This window comes from Thermobia domestica, unplaced genomic scaffold, assembly GCF_964235325.1.
Source record: "Thermobia domestica unplaced genomic scaffold, izTheDome1.hap1.1 HAP1_SCAFFOLD_661, whole genome shotgun sequence".
In the NCBI taxonomy this organism is placed as follows: Eukaryota; Metazoa; Arthropoda; class Insecta; order Zygentoma; family Lepismatidae; genus Thermobia; species Thermobia domestica.
The window spans coordinates 82,634-97,759 of NW_027656371.1; the positions used below are offsets into that span (position 1 = coordinate 82,634).

The 15,126-nt window shown below is 38.8% G+C and overlaps 2 non-coding genes across 2 annotated transcripts; both read left to right on the forward strand.

Annotated features, from left to right (window-relative positions):
* The first annotated feature begins 14,035 nt into the window (after positions 1-14,035).
* On the forward strand, positions 14,036-14,154 carry LOC145677167 (5S ribosomal RNA). Its single transcript, XR_014129663.1, has one exon. It is a non-coding gene; the product is annotated as a 5S ribosomal RNA (ribosomal RNA).
* Positions 14,155-14,331: 177 nt separating this feature from the next.
* On the forward strand, positions 14,332-14,450 carry LOC145677160 (5S ribosomal RNA). Its single transcript, XR_014129656.1, has one exon. It is a non-coding gene; the product is annotated as a 5S ribosomal RNA (ribosomal RNA).
* Positions 14,451-15,126: the final 676 nt, after the last annotated feature.

A 15,126-nucleotide genomic window follows, 5' to 3' on the forward strand; every position in this document is an offset into this window, starting at 1 on the left:
CTTTGTAGATGTAAATGGCATAGCTCTCCTTCCTCCTCCTCTTCTTCTTCTTATCTCCCTTGGAGATATTCTTTTGGGCTTTACCAGCCTTCTTTGCAGCCTTTCCGCTAGTTTTTGGTGGCATGATGACTCACTCGTTCAGCAAAATTAGATGTGTCCGCCAAGTTTGCCAAGTTATAATTGACGGGTTGATTGAGTGGTTGAGTTCCGGGACTAGTGGAAGTCCCCTGCCTCGCATTTGAAGTAGATTTTGAAGTGAGTAGATGCACAACGTAGAACTGATAATGGCCGGAGACCGACGCCGGCTCATTGAAGTCTTGATTGAAGATCCAGAGTTTTGTTAAAGTGAAGGAAAAGCTGGGGAAGGAAGAGATTGGTTGATTTAAGGAGAGGGCTGCCTGTGATTGGCTGTTGGTGAAGGGCCAATGGAAGTTAGCCAGTACAGTGGCTCTGAAAAGGGTTTTGGTCCTGTATGTTAATTGCTATTCCATCAGTCTTGAAGTTCCTCAAGAATTTCACAAAAGATAATTAGCTTTGTGAAAACATCTGGAGCTGATTTAATATCACTAAATCTTTCCTGCACTGCTTGTAGAAGTTTTGGTAACTGGAGATCTTGAAATAATTGTAATAGGTCGTGCCAACTAACAGCTGATTCTTCAGTAGGCGGGGGTGATGTAGTTTGTGAATTCTTGGATGAAGAGCTTGCTTTCTCTGCATAGGAAGATTGTGGATGCTTCTTGGGTGTAGATTCAGGTGGGGTTCCCTTCTGAAGAGGGGGGAAGTCCTGAGGTTTCGGTACTTTATTTTGAGATGATCTTCTTGATAGAACACGATGAATTGTTGGACATCTTGGGTAATTGGCGGGGTGACCACCACCACAGTTCGGACACTTTACTGCTTCATCTTGAGTTTTTCTTGTACATTGATAAGTCATATGTTCACCAGCACGCTTGACACAGCGTGGAGTTGCATAACAAGAAGATTGGGTATGCCCAAGCCTTTGGCATCTGTAGCACTGAATATAAGGTCTAGCTCGGAACGGTTCGATTTTTATTTTATAAAACTCCAAATATTGGAGTTCAAAAATACTATTCGAAGTTGGTGTCTTGACTAGAGTTACTAGGTAGAGGGGAAAGGGGGTTCCACCTCGACCTTTGAGTTGATGTACTGAAAGAGTGGGGTAACCACGGTTCTCCAGGTCTTGCTTGATATTTTCCACTGAGGCGTCAATGGGCAGTTGACGGATTACTACTTTGAGAACTTTTTCTTTCCTCACTAGATCTAACGCATATTGTAGCTTAAATTCCTTACAAAACTTGATTAGTGCCTGATAATCTTCTTGATTGTTGCATTGGAATTTCACTCTATCTGAATACACTGCACAATATGGGATTTCCTTACAGACGGAACTTGCACCATGGGTGAGTCTATATCCTTTGTCTTGAGGGTAGTCATAGATGGTGAGAGACTTGATAGTGCGCTGTGAATTGGAGTTATGGTTGGTCTTTGTTTTCTCACTTGTAGTATCCTGAGTAGAAATATCCATGTTTTCAGCACCTGAATCTTGGGGGGGGGGCTCAGGCGTTGTTAATGGAGAGTAACTATTATTAGTAGGAAGTGTGGTGGGTAACACTGGTCGTGGTTTCACAGTTCTTTTAGGCTTTTTAAAGAGACGATCCCCCGGAGGGGAATTTGTTGCAGTTGCTGGGAGTCCAGAATCTTCAGTATTCAAAGTCCGTAGAAAGGTAGTGAAGAGATTATAGTCAAATTCTTGATTCGTTAGTTGCTTCAATTGTAGAGACAGACCGAAAATGTCCGCCTGAGTCCGATGATAGTCTTTACGAAGTTCAACTGGGAGAACGTCTATATGAATTTCACAAGGGCCAGGGATGTGTCCGCCGATTTATCGACTTCATTTAAATTACAGTACGTGTTTCAATTCGCGCCAACTGCCTTGCTTTTCATTTGATGCACTCGGGTGCACGCTTGAAGTAGTAACAAAACTGACTTGATTCATGGGAGGCCGCAATTTTTCCTCTCATCTTATTACGAAAGAATATTGAACAATGTCTGGTCGCGGCAAAGGTGGAAAAGTCAAGGGAAAGAGCAAGTCCCGCTCCAGCAGGGCTGGCCTTCAATTCCCAGTAGGCAGAATCCATCGTCTTTTGCGAAAGGGTAACTATGCCGAACGAGTTGGTGCTGGCGCTCCCGTGTATTTGGCTGCAGTCATGGAATACCTGGCAGCTGAAGTTCTTGAGTTGGCAGGCAACGCTGCTCGTGACAACAAGAAGACTAGGATTATTCCACGTCATCTGCAGTTAGCTATCCGTAACGACGAGGAATTAAACAAGTTGTTGTCTGGAGTTACAATCGCTCAGGGTGGTGTTTTGCCCAACATTCAAGCTGTACTTCTGCCCAAGAAAACTGAGAAGAAGGCATAAATGTAAGACCTATATCTCATACAAATCGGCCCTTATGAGGGCCACAAACCCCTTTATAGAGGAGATTTACGATTGAAATGAATTGTTTTCGATATACAGACTCATCAAAAGTGTCTGAGATAGTTGCTTAGTTTCATTCGAAATTCTCGCTGCTATTCGATTAATTAGTATATGTGTAGTCGTCGATCGTAATTGAAGCCCATAGGAAGTCACACTAACTTTAGAATACTCCAAACAGCGATGTGCTTAGTTCCCACTACATTATTAATTATAAGATCATTACCTTTTGTATTGTCGCTAGCTACATTTTTTTGATATTTGCGTACATCGGGCTCATATTACCCAGAGGACAGGACAGTCGAGCCCAGATTCTCAGCAATGGAAGAAAACCTCATACCACATATTCTCATGTACTTCATGCTAGACAAAGGAATTTCCAACATTCTTAAAGCACTCATGTTTCTCTCTTGCGTTGGCTTGGCTGAAATTACTCTGTTCAATATGTTCTCGACATTTATTATTGTTCATTACTATGCCCCAATGACATCATGAACAGAGCGGATCAGAAAACTTTCCTAAATTTCTTTTGCAACATAGTAATGACATTAAATGCACACTTAAGTACGATTTATTCTTTGCAAGGTCGATATTCATATTTGTGTGATATGTGTTATATGTATATGGTTTGTAATACGCAACTACTCTTATTCTCTGATCTCAGAACTCATTTGCTACTGTGCCCAACGAGCGAGCCTAGGTTTCTTGTAACTACTGCCTTTCTTTAGTAAATAATGTGAAGTATACAATGCATTAACCTACATCTCATATTTGTATTACTCTTTATTTTAGTAACCCGCTACGAAGTGTCATTAATTTACATGTAAATCACAATAGACACTACCGCAAAAGAAAGAAATCGAACCCAAGACCACGTAAACAAGATAAAGGACAAGATTCAGGTTTCTAACGCATTATTCGCCCCTCACAGCACAGTATAGAAGTTGTATAAGCCTCTATACGTACATCCTACTGTCAGAACAGAAATTCCGACTTGCGTTTCGCATCTCTCATGCTCGCTACTTCCAACAAATCGCCAATTTCCAACCAGAACCCCTTCTCCAGCATTAATACTGCTACATGATATGAATACGTATACATGAACGTACATAATGTAAAAAAAAACGTATGATTTTCTCAAATTAATCTCTCTACGTCTGTAATTTAGTGTGCATCAAAAGGCTTTAATGTAGTTACACGAATTCTTATAATCTAACAGAAAATCGCACAAAGTAAATCTTTCCCTTTATATAAATTTGTTGGCTCTGAAAAGAGCCGTTTATGCCAATTTTATATCCAAAATAGGAGGAACCCCAACTTAACCTCCGAAACCGTACAGGGTTCTTCCTTGCCTCTTCAAGGCATACACAACATCCATAGCTGTCACTGTCTTCCTCTTGGCGTGTTCTGTGTATGTAACAGCATCTCTGATTACGTTCTCCAGGAATACTTTCAATACTCCTCGGGTCTCTTCATAAATGAGACCAGAGATACGCTTCACACCACCACGGCGAGCAAGACGCCTAATAGCGGGTTTGGTGATACCCTGGATGTTGTCACGAAGAACTTTACGGTGGCGCTTGGCACCTCCTTTGCCAAGACCCTTGCCTCCTTTTCCACGTCCTGTCATTTCGATATGTTACTGCTTCGCTCACCACACACGAGAAATACAAGCCCAAGCAGCCCAAGACTCGTGGTTTTGTTCCTTCGATCATGCAGGGAAAGCACGGAGGAAAAACACAAAACGTGTCTAAGCCAATGAGAACTGTCCTTTTCGACTGACTTTATCCAATGAGAAATAGCTTGATTTAACGGTTTTGCTCTTTATATAACTTGACTTCATTCAGCGCGCAATTATTTGAAACAAGTCGTGACAGTTGCAATGGCACGTACCAAGCAGACAGCTAGGAAATCTACTGGAGGCAAAGCTCCTCGAAAGCAGCTTGCCACCAAAGCTGCAAGAAAGAGTGCTCCAGCTACCGGTGGAGTGAAAAAGCCCCATCGTTACAGGCCTGGTACTGTGGCTCTCCGAGAAATTCGTCGTTACCAGAAGAGCACTGAATTGCTCATCCGCAAGCTGCCCTTCCAACGACTCGTCCGAGAAATTGCACAAGATTTCAAGACAGATCTTCGCTTCCAAAGCTCAGCTGTCATGGCTTTACAGGAGGCAAGTGAAGCTTACCTTGTAGGGCTTTTCGAAGACACCAACTTGTGTGCTATTCACGCAAAGAGAGTCACAATCATGCCTAAGGACATTCAGCTTGCTCGCCGCATCCGTGGGGAACGTGCTTAAGTTTGAAGTTCTGGCACTGAGTTCAAAAACGGTCCTTTTTAGGACCAATACACTACTTAGAGATGCTGTTATCCTAACAAGGATCTTGTCCATACTTGTTATCTTTTTTTTTTAAATTCTCACGCCGTATGTTGCATAGTTAATACATCTACCTTCGTTTTCCTGTCGTTTCGTATATCATCCTATCTTTCAAGTATATTCTTTAGTTTTCCCCTATGTTTACCGATTGATTATCTTCGTTTTATGTGGTCAAGGGTTCGATTTTGCCATATGTTGCATAACTTAACTTCGATTCAACCACTGTTTGCCCTTCTCAACGTTATTAATCTGATAGAACTCGCAGGCGAAATATGTACTTCTTCCAAGGTAGCAAAAGTAATATTATTTTGTCAGAGGTCGCTGCTGTTGAATGCAAACGTTAAACTAAACTTTCTTTAAGTGTCTGTTTGTACTTAACATCAGTTCAATTGTACACCTACATTTCTGCTGGTGTTACTATTTTTCTTTATAGCAATATTACGAATTATAAGACGGTATCCGTGGTTATTAGCGTGTTCCCTTTTCCTAACACTTTCTCATTACACCAGTATTTCCATCATTCATTAGGCGTAATCACCCGTCTCCTTTATCATAAAAATCATAATAGTACGACGTTAAATTGAAACATAGTCTACTTCACTTTCACGAGTTGTAATAAGTTCGAACATTTCTTTCACCCCAGCCTTGAAAAGAGTTGATTTTAGTTTAGTGTCCCTTTCAGCAGCAAGGCTGTTTCAAACGTGGACCTACTTATTAACGTGCAATGCGAAACATTTGAGCTCCCACCGAGAATCGAACCCAGTCAGCCTGCAAAAGTTTTTCTAACAAATGCATTAAGTGCGTTTTCTGTACTGTTTCGCTACTTGAAGATAGGAACAAGGAAAAAGTAAGTGATCACAAATTGACATTACGTAATGTGTTCCCCATTTTTTTTCGAGTACACCATTCTTGACACCCGTGAAAGCTTTCTTTCCCCACCCTCAATTCCCCTCTGTTATAAAGCACTTACATCAAGAAGTGCTTCGGTTAAAAAGAAAACTCAAAGTCCCTTGCGTGTATACTATACATTGCTATGAATGAACATGTGATAATGATAGGAAAAGCACAATTTTACTCTTCTCAAAGTATTTGATGGCTCTAAAAAGAGCCGTTTTAAAATGTCAGATGATTTACTGACACATTTACTTCTTCTTTGGTGCAGCCTTCTTAGCACTTTTCGGTTTTGCTGTAGCCTTCTTTGGCTTCGGGGCCTTTGGCTTCTTGGGAGTTTTTGCCTTCTTCACTTTAGATGGTGATTTCTTAGGTTTGGGAGCAGCAGCCTTTTTCTTTTCACCAGTCTTCTTGGGACGTTTAGCTGCTGGCTTTTTCGCAGGCTTCTTCTCCTTTGATGCTGATCGTTTCGCCTTGGTTGAAGATCCACCTTCAGGCTTCTCCTTCAGCGATGAAGCACTAAGCTTAAACGATCCAGATGCACCTTTTCCCTTGGTCTGAACCAAAGACCCAGAAGCAACTGCACTTCTCAAGTATTTCTTGATAAATGGAGCAAGCTTCTCGGCATCCACTTTGTAGTTCTGAGAGATGTATTTCTTAATAGCTTGCAGTGAACTTCCTCCCCTTTCCTTCAAATTCTTGATGGCGTTGTTCACCATTTCTGATGTTCTTGGATGAGAAGGTGTTGTTTTTGGTTTCTTAGGCTTTGCAGACTTCTTAGGAGAAGCCTGTGCCGGGGCTGCAGGTGCTGATGCCGTATCTGCCATTGCTTTCTGCAATAAACTCAACGATACTGAAGAATGAAATTTTCGCTAGCAGGCAGCGTTGAGTTTGGTTACGGAGCGCGGACCGGATAGAAAGCACTTGCTGAGGCGGGCTGAGGTAAACAGAAGTTCGTAGTTGCCACAACGATAAGTGTGTTTCCTTCTATTTTGATAAACGATTTTTTTCAGGTATTCAATGAATGCACCAGATCCTATTCTTCCTTACTGGCTAGAAGAAACTTTATTCCACATAACTCAAAAGGCATTTGTTTTTATTCGCTTTTCTATTTTATGTTTCAGTCATTGCTAAGTCGGTCACACTACTTTTTCACCCTCCTTGTGCTTATAATTTTCATAATTTAACATGGAAATACTTATCAATAAATAATTATATTACCATGGTAATTAACTTCAATCCTTCCTGTGATTATACGCAAAGTACCATCTTCGTACTGCTTACTATAGTTCAATGAAGGGAATCTATAAAGTAACGCGTGTCGCACACATCTGCCTTGCAAACTCCCTGGCCTACTTCCAATGTATAGACTTTTATTTCAAATCCTGATTTAATTTCATAATTTTCTGTAGATTTTAACATTTTATTACCCAGCTTCTTAATACGAATGACAATCAAGCCTAAATATTTATTCCCTTTAACTTTATTTTTCTTTTTTATTTTGTGCCTTGTTTCATATTTGTTCTTACGTTAGCAATTAACGCACTTACCGTAGTTATGTATGAACAGGTTGTTTCTATATTTATTTTATTCCAAATAAATTAAATATATATACGGATTATTTTATGGTAGTTGATATTTTCTGTTGTTTCCTACGTGAATTGAGGAAACGCACGGACTTTCGCCTAATTCTTGTGCTACTTTCATATGTCTGTATCTGTCGAATGCTGTCGATCTGTCGAAATGTGTATTACTATCTGTCGATTCATCGAGTGAACTGAATTCGTTAACCATTTCACCAGGCGCGCATGCATTTTTTTTTCTTCTAAGGGATCCAAGCTTCGGGGGGCAAGGTTCCAATACTACAAGCCACTATGTCTATATACTATTATTCTGCATTCGAAAACACGATAAATATTCCACTTACTTTTTCACAAAAACATGATACAGACAGAGTACAGATGAAGTGTAAGATCAGATTTATATTGATGATACATCAATATTTTCCCTGTTAATAACTACATTTAATGAGAAAGTCTGCAAATGTATGTTCACTTAGGAACTTTTGCGAGGAGTCCGCACCCGGTGGACACCCCGTGAGTACGCCTCTGCACTTGACTATACTTCGAATTATACTGCAAACAGTTGTATTTTAGTTTCCCCGTTTAGTTCATCGATATCATTAACACAAAGAAAATAGATGTTATAGATGCGTATTCTCAGTTCTCGCTTTATATCCGGACGTCTGCAAAAATCTACTCCTTTTCTTTCTTTCACGCATCCACCAAACTAACAATGATTTGTATTATAATATTTGCGCATAAAATGTATATCTCATACCTTCCATGTTCTCAAGTATTCATAGACAAAAACGGTTATTTTCTGCGAACAAATTGTCCAAACACAGTGCAAATGTCATCTATAGATTGTCCTGGTTCCGTCTGCGTGTACATAACAATGCGTCATAATCATACATTGCACATTAAGGATATCAATTAATCTTCCCAAATTCCTAGATATGCCTGGCAAAAGTTCCGCGTGTTGTAAGGATATTACATTTGTACTACCGACAAGGTGGTATCTTCCAACATTGAAGTTCAATAAACCCCAAATGTGTCGGATATAGTATTTGATTTCTTGTCTCATTGTTTGCGTCAGAGATGTCTTCTCAAGTTAGGATTTACGATACATACAGGATGAGTTGTATATATTGTTGCTGCCAGCTCTATATTAATCCCATATTTGTAAACGAATAAAAACAGTATTCTAATTATAACAATGTGCTCACAATTAATTTTATTCTTAATTGTTATACGTATTGTTGATTAAAAATGAAAATGTTGCTAAGTGAATTTTATTAATATTTTCTGTTGCGTGATATAGGAAGTGAGTGAAATATTGGAGGAATATAGTGTGCGTAGCAGATGATGTGCAGTGGCTTTGGATCGCCTGTGATAAGGTAAGGCATTTGCTATTTTAATTAACGCATTTTATATACTGTAATCCTAATTATTTTTATGTGAATGTGCTTACTACTTGTGTATTCAGTGGGACCGATGTTTTAATATGTATGGTCAAGCAGTGTCGAGCCTGGTCAGTGTGTGGATAGGTGACCATTTTTTGTAAATCGATAACATTTAACTTTGTAAACACGGATGAAGTAGAAGTATATTTATTTTATTTTTTACCTCAAATATGTAGGACACTTCTCCTTTGTACATCAATTATTATTATTAGTTCAACTTGTTTACAAGTTAAATGAAAAGAATAGTCGTTATCGTGTGATGATTGTGCTCATTAGGCTAAAGAAGACTCGTGATAAGAAAGAAAAGAAGAACGGTGCTCAAGTTTCGTCACAGCATATTCTCAAAAATTTACAGGCAAAATTCAGTGTTCTGCATGAAAAGGCATATTTGTACGAAAAAAAAAAAAATTCTGCAGACGACAGAATTAAATAAAGTAATACACATGTATTTTAGAGTTACTGGTGTAAAATCATTACAAGTGCTTTGCCAGGTGGCCAATAAAAAGCACGAATACTATTTAAGGGAGCCAAAACAGGAGAAAGCTGGGGGCCTGAGCGATAGCAAGAATGTGCGTCCAAAGTGAACAGGAGCGAAGGCGACGCGGGTATACGTATAAGCAAGGGTAGTGGAAACCAGTTAGTTTTCGAGTTTCAATAGCACTTGTCATGCATCCATACTAGTAGCGCCCCGCTTGTAAACATTAAGTACACTATGCAAGAATACACCGCCGGTGGAAAATAGTACCTAATACAGTTATCTTTCATATATACTGACTTATTTTACAGTAGTAACCCAACACTAGTAAACGTAAAATAAAAGTGTATAACTTTATATTTAATTCTATCGCCTGGCTTAGTTTTTCACCTGTAAGATGTACTTATTTAGAGCAAGTTTCTTAACTAGCAAATTAAACCGAGAACCACAGCAACCATATATATATTCTTATGATGTACTTTTCTTTGAGTGGTGTTCTCTGTCTATTGAATAACATTTTCTCAGTTTAATGCTAGCAAAAAACAAAACAAAATCAAAGTGTTTCTATATAAATTTAGTTCACCGTGTTGTAATATCACATGGAATTGAAAAACGAATAGTCGAACCTCTGCTATCTCGATCAAACTTCTCAGGATGATATACTGACTTACCGCAGAAGTTCGACTGAATACGTTTCTCAGTTCCATGGGAGAACCTGGAGAAGCAAAAGCCTGCGCAACGGAAAATACTAAATAAACTTGTAGAGCAGGTCAAGATGTATCATCATGCCAAGTTTCATTCAGATCAGAGAAGTTTGGCTGCAGCCATTTTCATTACAAAGCACAAAATGGATGGTCCCTAACCTCGAGAATCTTCACAATTGTCGACGAGTTGAACTGCACTCATCTGATCAAAATCAAACTTAAAATGACAGTTCACTTTCAACTGTTAAATAATATGATATGCAGGCTTCTGCTTTCCTAGTTACAGTCTATCCACTGTGGTATGCATATTAGTACAAATGTGAGAGTGCATATTTATTAAAGATTTGCTTCAAAAAGCGATGAAAGACATAGGCATTGCCGCGGGCGGTGATAACAAGATGCCGGAAAACGAACAAGCAGAAAGAATATGGGCTGAAGAAGTGTAAACGACGACGCGGCGGCCCGTAAAGGTGTTGCCGTCCTATTAAATGAATAATATCAAAAGAAAGAAAAAAAAAGTAAAAAATTTCGCGCTCGTAATCAAGACAGAAAGCAACTAAAGGAAATCTTTGTTTTACGTCCCACGTTATGCCGCTTAGGCTAAAAGAGGCGCTGATTATGAGAAATGATTGAAATGGTGGTGGAATGAAGAAAGTGGGAGGAAACGGGAGAACCCCGCGGTAACCCACCGCACATAGTTTTTGTCCACCATAAAGTTAACTTGGCGGGGGCTCAAGACAGAAAGACGGTTGGAAAAACAAATAAACGATGTTGCATCCCGTAAAAATGTTCGCGACCTATGAAATCAATATTTTTTCTTAAAGAAAAAAAAGAATTAAAAAGAGAAAAAAAGGTCAAAATTTCGCGCTCGCTTCGCTCGCGATCAGCAGAGAAAAGAGGACGTGACGCACCCCTAAAAGTGTTGGCGACCGATTGAATAAATATTGTGGGTAAAAAAAAAAAAAAAAAAAAAAAAAAAGTCAAAAATTTCGCGCTCGCTTCGCTCGCGATCAGCACAGAAAGAAGGACGTGACGCGCCCCTAAAGGTGTTGGCAACCGATTCAATACATATTGTCGGTAAAAAAAAAAAAAAAAAAAAAAAAAAAAAAAAAAAAAACGCTCGCTTCGCTCGCGATCGACATGAAAAAGGCAACGACGTGACGCCCCGTAAAATTGTCGGCGACCTATTCAATCAATATATTCGGTTGAAAAACAAAGTCAAAAGTTTCCCAATCGCTTCCCTCCCGATCGACATAAAAAAAAAGGCAACCCCTTCACCTCTCCTTATGCATTCATCAGTAAACATACAACCATAGATCACAATACCACTCACATCACCTATCAGTTCTCCACGTCCATCAAGATCCAATCATCGCCCTGGCCCTTTATGATGATACACAACATTACATGTTATTGTGTGCATTGCCCCGCGTTACAATACATGACCAAAAAAAAGAGAAAAAGAGCTGCACTGCCTTCAGTGTAGACATGTTCGTATTCGTAGAAAATGATTTTAGGTACACGATAGTACAGTAATCTATCTTCACATGCTTCAGATGTGAACGATACCTACACATGAAGAGGGCTCCCGAGGTTTCCTTTTCCAATAGGATGGAGCTCCACCACACTTGCAGAATGACGAGAAGTTATGTTAATAAATATATCCCAGAGTGTTTCGTAACTCGCCCTTGGTCCTAATGATGAAGCGTTCTTCAGATGGCCCCGATGTCTCCACACATGATACTATGCGACTTCTTTTCACGAGGCTCTCAAAGATCACGTTTGTGTCCTAACATTCTCTGCAGATATGACACAGCTGCGATAGCGGATCACAGAAGCCTTTCCTCTCCTTACAAGAGACGTGTTCATTCGAGTATGTGAGTAATTCGACTATCGATTAAATATCTCCCGTGTCACGATAGTAGTCACTTTCAATTCTTCTAACGAAGGTAAGAAAAAATGCTATACAAACTTCCTTTCGGTATATAAAGGATTAGGGGCCCAGAGAATATTTTCTTTCAAGAGGATACATTCTTTTTCGAACACCCTGTATATAGATCCTCTAATTATAACTGCAAACAAAATGTTGATTTTGCAATTGCTTCCATGAGAGAATATTCTGTGCACTTTCTTTCTGAAGGGCCGGGCCTAAACGTTTTCCTTAATCATTAAATTTAGTAGTTATCTACAATTACATAGTTTTCCATTGTTCTCAAAATAAAGATTTTTCTCTATGAATTGTTGAATGTTGCTAGGGATATTGAAGTAATTCTTTTTAGTGTTTTTTTCTTTACAATAATGTACTGAACGCCTGCATTAAGGAAGTTCGTGTGTCCATCTTGCAAAATGTTTCGTCTTTTTTCATGCCCACTAAGGTAAATATTCATTTTGCTCTTTTCTCTGTATGCAAACCACATTTCTTAAAGGCAACATTTTCATACAAATGTAGTACTAAAAACTTCTAATTGGCAACATCTGGGCTGCGAAGAGGAAAAAGAAAGAAATCTCGTACGTATTCGCGCGCAATTCGGAATTAGCCAATGAAAAGCACAAAAGCGGCCACCATCTCTCTCTCTTTCTTATTAACGGTTTTGTACTTTCTGCAGTTCTATCAGTGCTGCTAACCTCTTACTATATCATTGAATATGTATGTTTAAGATATATATATATATATATATATATTTTTTTTTTTACAAAAAATCATACTACTACGGAATAATATTAAATGCCTTTAAACCCTCATTTCTGTTTGCACTTTCTGTTACACTACCTTCCCCGAACTTCTTTCAAGTTATTAAGTGCAGAACGGGGAGTTATACATATTTACTGCGCTTTGACAATATCTGCACATTGTGTAATAATAGGAGACGTATAAAATAAAACTATATACTAATACGTATATATATATATATATATATATATATATATATATATATATATACAGTACACATTCCACTATCCGAGGCTTTCCTTTTCTTTTCTTGCTGACGATAAATTACGCTTTTAGAAATGTTGTCTGAAAACAATAAGAATATGTGCAAAAAATACAATCAGAGGTAGAGGTCTTTAACAGGAAATAAGCAAGGGAGTTGAAAAATTTTTTATGCATGTAAAAAATATAGACATGAACCAACTTGTGAAATAAAAAGACCAGAAAACTACTCTTTCTAAATTATGTGTAAACTTTTTACCGAAAACGAAAGTTGCACGAAAGACTTTTTGTCCGTTTTTTGGCCTCCGGTGCTTGGGGTCCCTGATTCAATCCCAGCTCGTGCCGTGTGAACTTTGTCGTGCATAAAGACCGTGCTCATGGGTTTTCTCGGGTTTCTCCCGTTTCCTCCCACTTTCTTCATTCAGTACTCATCATCACCGTCTCCTTTAGCGTAACCGGTATAAGTATGCGACGTAAATCTAAATATTTCATTTCATTTCCCTTTTCTGCTCATACTGCTGATTATGCGCGATTATGCCAACATCCAACTCCGCGGATAATCGTGCGATTACTGTATATACAACTAATACAGATACAACTAATTATATTATCAGTTACAGTATCGGTTTTTATTTACTAATTTGCCTCACTTTATTTGCATCCCTGCAGTAAATAATTCTTATCGATAATAGTTAAAATGTATATTACATTTTAGTGCTTCACGACTGAATGATCATCTGCCTTACGTTATCTCGCAGCTGAAGAGAATGCTACACTGAAAACTACCTTGCGTTATAAAGGGTAAGTGAAACATATCTTAAAAATATCTTTCATACATTTTCATTGTGTACATTAAAGAATGTAAGTTTGCCTTTTTCCTGTAATCAATACTTAATAAAGGATTTATTTTTATTTATTTATATACAATTTCATACGTGGTTCGTGATAGTAAACTCGATAGGACACAGTGGCACTATGAACATCCGAATCACTCATCATTCGAACATTCAAATATTTATTCGAATATTAGTATATTCCAAGTAATGTTAACGACGTTAATATGCTTGCCTTTATAGTTAATAATGTCAATTCTTACTTAAAACATACTTCCTTAACAGGACATTGAAGAAAAGGTAGTTGCCAACGGCCATACCATGCTGAATATACCGGTTCTCGTCCGATCACCGAAGTCAAGCAGCATCGGGCCTGGTCAGTACTTGGATGGGTGACCGCCTGGGAACACCAGGTGCTGTTGGTATACTTTTTCTAATTTTGTTTTTCACAAAGACGAATATTCTCACATCGTTCACCACGATAATTTCGTAATCATGCATTACTTAAAACAATTAGCAACGCTTTCCACGCGCTGGTCTTTTTGAGTATTCACCGACAAACCTACGTAGCTACAATAACTCACTCGAAGCCATATGCATTCGCCAACGGCCATACCATGCTGAATATACCGGTTCTCGTCCGATCACCGAAGTCAAGCAGCATCGGGCCTGGTCAGTACTTGGATGGGTGACCGCCTGGGAACACCAGGTGCTGTTGGCATCTCTTTTTCAAATTTCATTATCCTTCAAGTACGAAAATACTAGAAACATTAATTTTATAGTACTTTCAAGAGATAATTTATCAACATTATTTCATAGCGATTAATCGATATTCTAAGCGTTATACCCACTATTTCTTACACTAACAGCCTGTTTATTTGCACGGCACATTAAAATAACCTGATTTCCGATCCGTGTGCACCTACTACTATACTTAACACGGAATGTATTACCACTTTTTAAAAGTAAATTATTATGACTAAGTGTAGATCTCCGGCGAGTAAATGCCTTTCGTATACAAGCACGACACATCTCCGCTATGTGCTTTACTTTTTTACTAACAGCATATAGAAATTGGATTTCAACGTGTTTCTACATAACAGAATGAAGCAAATTTCGTGATTTAACTCTTTCGAATAATGTGTTGGTCCTGACAAGGACCGTTTGAAATGAAAAATCTTGAAGAAGATTTTTACTTAGAGCTTGTGTACTTGGTAACAGCCTTCGTACCCTCACTTACAGCGTGCTTGGCAAGTTCACCAGGCAAAAGAAGGCGCACAGCTGTTTGGATTTCCCGGCTGGTGATAGTTGACCGCTTATTGTAATGGGCCAAACGAGAAGCTTCAGCAGCAATACGCTCGAAGATGTCATTAACAAAGCTGTTCATGATACTCATA